This window comes from Eriocheir sinensis, unplaced genomic scaffold, assembly GCF_024679095.1.
Source record: "Eriocheir sinensis breed Jianghai 21 unplaced genomic scaffold, ASM2467909v1 Scaffold940, whole genome shotgun sequence".
Lineage (NCBI taxonomy): Eukaryota > Metazoa > Arthropoda > Malacostraca > Decapoda > Varunidae > Eriocheir > Eriocheir sinensis.
Window position 1 is genome coordinate 97201 of NW_026112320.1, and position 3888 is coordinate 101088.

Below are 3888 nucleotides of genomic sequence, written 5' to 3' on the forward strand. Positions count from 1 at the left end.
ATTATGACGCCCCGCGGCGGTGCTCGTTAAATTGTGCTCAACTCATTATAACTGTTTTTTCTTGCTCTCGGGCGGTGAAAATAATGCACTCCAGAATATGAAAGAAATATGATGAAAACAACGAATAAATGAAAAAAAAATCCATATAAAGACTAACTCACTTTTCTGCATATTACATTGAAAAGACAAAAGCAACGCTAAAAACTAAATGGAGGCTCCTGTGGCTTACTCTGAGATACTGACTATTTATTTTTGTGTAGGCTAAAACACGATGGTTTCTTACATGGAGGAAGATTTTTTCACCGTAAGACGACTAGTTGTGGAGGTGCCAGATTGTGTCAGCGTCACAATGTAGCCATTTCACGGTTAAAATAAACATATTTACGACCAGTCACCATGAATTATACGGAGGTGAATAGACAGCACCGTGTACTAACCTTAAAACCTCTCGGGAAACCATAGGAAAGGCTGTATACAGACAAAACTTAGACCTTCACATAATTATCGAGGCGGCGATCTGTAAGTATACTCCTCTTACGTACGCCTCTTGAGAGCATACTTAATATTACAGCTTCCACCACAAGTGTAGCAGATTATGGCTGTGGGGAGAACACTGTGTTCTCGCCAATCTTCTGCAGTCCACAAAATTGTCCTCAGTAACTGTTTACCCAAGAAAAATTCCGCCCCCACCGCCACAAATTACTCAAACTGGCGGTCCCTACCACCTTAGCGGTAGCTCTGATGTGATTGGCTGCCACGACTAATGTGACGAAAGGCAGGCGTTCCATTGGTTCTCCTGTTTTGTGTTTCTCTAAGCGTCCACCCGCGGCGCTGTCTGTGAGAAAGGAGGTGATTTTGGCAGCGGGAAGTGTTAATTATTGTATCCGTAAATCTAATTATGCCATTTTGATCAAAGTAATAGGTTGCCGGGCACGAGTACACGCAACACTACACACTGAGCCAAGATATGGGCGAAAAATAGTATGTAATATGACGTGTGTGTTGGTACGCACAGGCAAAATATATAACAAGGTCTAAATAAATGGGAGGTCAACTCAGGCGCAGATTAGGTGACGTCAGGTGGTCCTCACCCAAGTTGTAACTCAACCGACAAGAGAAAACAATCTGCTGGATTTGGTATTAGTAAGCGACCCCGACCTCATTCGCGACTGTGAAGTTGGTGAAAACATTGATGGTTGCGATCACCACTAAATCCGTTTTAATGTCAGCATATGTCACAAACTCGTAGACAATCTGTCAGTGATACCAGACTACAAAAAAGCAAATTTCATCCTAGCCCGTGAGCTGCTTCCTCCTGCGACCTGGGACCAACTTAACCTCACCGACAATACAATCGACAACGTGTGGTACGACTTCAAAGATAAGCTTTTGGGAGTAGAGAAGGCTACAGTACCTATGAAACCCAGGCGAGTAAATGGTGCCGTAGATCAACCGTGAATGTCCAGAGAATTAAAAAGGGCGGTAAACTTTAAAAAAAGAAATTATAATCTAATGAAAGAGAATGACACTGCGGAAGCCCGCACACAGTACCACACCAGCCTAAAAGCTTGACGCACCCTTATTCGAGGTAGTAAACGCAACTATGATAAACAAATAGCGCGCGACAAATAAAACTCCTAAAAAATATTCACATACATCAGATCGAAAAACATATAACCAATACTGGTCCCCTGAGAGACGAGACTGGATCAGTAACTCGGGACAGTAAACAGAAGGTCAGAATCATCAACAGTAACTTCGCATCCGTATTCACAGTCGAGGACTGAGGGCCCTGACCCGCCGAGAAGTGAAAAAAAGTATTTGGACAAACTCGACACGAACAAGTCAGCGGGACCTGACAGTTTGTCCGCGGTTATTAAAAGAGCTTAAACAACAAATACTTCAACCACTCACTAATATATTCAACCGGTCAGTTCAATTGAATAAGGTCCCGGAAGACTGGAAGATGGCGAACGTAACACGAATTTTCAAAAAAAGGAGACAAAAGCGTTGCATTAAACTACACTGACATCAGTGGCAGGAGAAATACTCGAAAAGATCATTAGAGACAAACTTTTTAAGTTTCTAGAAGACAATAATGCCATCTCCGACACCCAGTAAGGCTTCAGAAACAAGCGCTCCTGCCTAACGAATTTATTAGACTTCTTCCAAGATATATATAAGAACTGGGATGCCCACATCCCCAGTGATGTTATATACCTGGACTTTCAGAAACCCTTCGACAAGGTACCGCACGAGCGACTCCTTAAGAAACTGCACTCGGCGGGCATTGGAGCCAATCTGATCGCGTGGATAAGAGATTGGCCCACCAGCATATAACAACGAGCACTACTCAACGGACAGCCTTCCGATTGGCTTCCATTCACTTGTGGAGTGCCTCAGGGTCAGTGCTGGGACCCATTTTATATATATATATATATATATATATATATATATATATATATATATATATATATATATATATATATATATATATATATATATATATATATATATATATATATATATATATATATATATATATATATATATATATATATATATATATATATATATATATATATATATATATATATATATATATATATATATATATATAGAGAGAGAGAGAGAGAGAGAGAGAGAGAGATATAGAGAGATATAGAGAGTGAGAGAGAGAGAGAGAGAGAGAGAGAGAGAGAGAGAGAGAGAGAGAGAGAGAGAGAGAGAGAGAGAGAGAGAGAGAGAGAGAGAGAGAGAGAGAGAGAGAGAGAGAGAGAGAGAGAGAGAGAGAGAGAGAGGGCATGGAGTCTCGCGGTTTGAAGCCACGAAACTGTCAGTCGGCCATATTGTTCAAGCCGGAGAGGAGTGGCCAAACGGATGTACCTCCATGAGCGGCCGGCCAGACCACGCAGACTGGCAGTACATGCTTGCCGATTACAATTTTCTAACTTGTATTTGTAAAGGAGACCACACATCTTGGTGATGAATTGTCCTCACCGCATTTCTTTGTTAACATAAATACATTACCGCGCTTCTTGGATATCATGTACAGTACTTTCTTGCCTGTTACAGTATATTTACACTAATAAATTACGAAATTATTTTAATTTCATCCGCCTGCATGTTAAAGTGCTGGAAAACAGTAAAAAGATCAAATAAAAACATTACGGTGCTCCATGGATGCGGTACTCTAAGGGCAAGCGGCCACCATGTTAGGCGCGCTACACCCTCGTATTCGTACCTCACGGCTTGAACAATATGGCGGCCGATTTGACAGCTGAGGCCACGAAAACTGCCTTCACTCACCAGTACAGCGCGCTCGGGGCTGTGGGCCTCCACCCCTATATATATATATATATATATATATATATATATATATATATATATATATATATATATATATATATATATATATATATATATATATATATATATATATATATATATATATATATATATATATATATATATATATATATATATATATATATATATATATATATATATATATATATATATATATATATATATATATATATATATATATATATATATATATATATATATATATATATATATATATATATATATATATATATATATATATATATATATATATCACAATGACCTTGAATCAAGACTGAAATCCACAATATCGAAATTTGCTGATGACTCAAGGTGGGTGGAAAGGCCTACAAACACCGACTGCGAAATCATCATATATATATATATATATATATATATATATATATATATATATATATATATATATATATATATATATATATATATATATATATATATATATATATATATATATATATATATATATATATATATATATATATATATATATATATATATATATATATATATATATATATA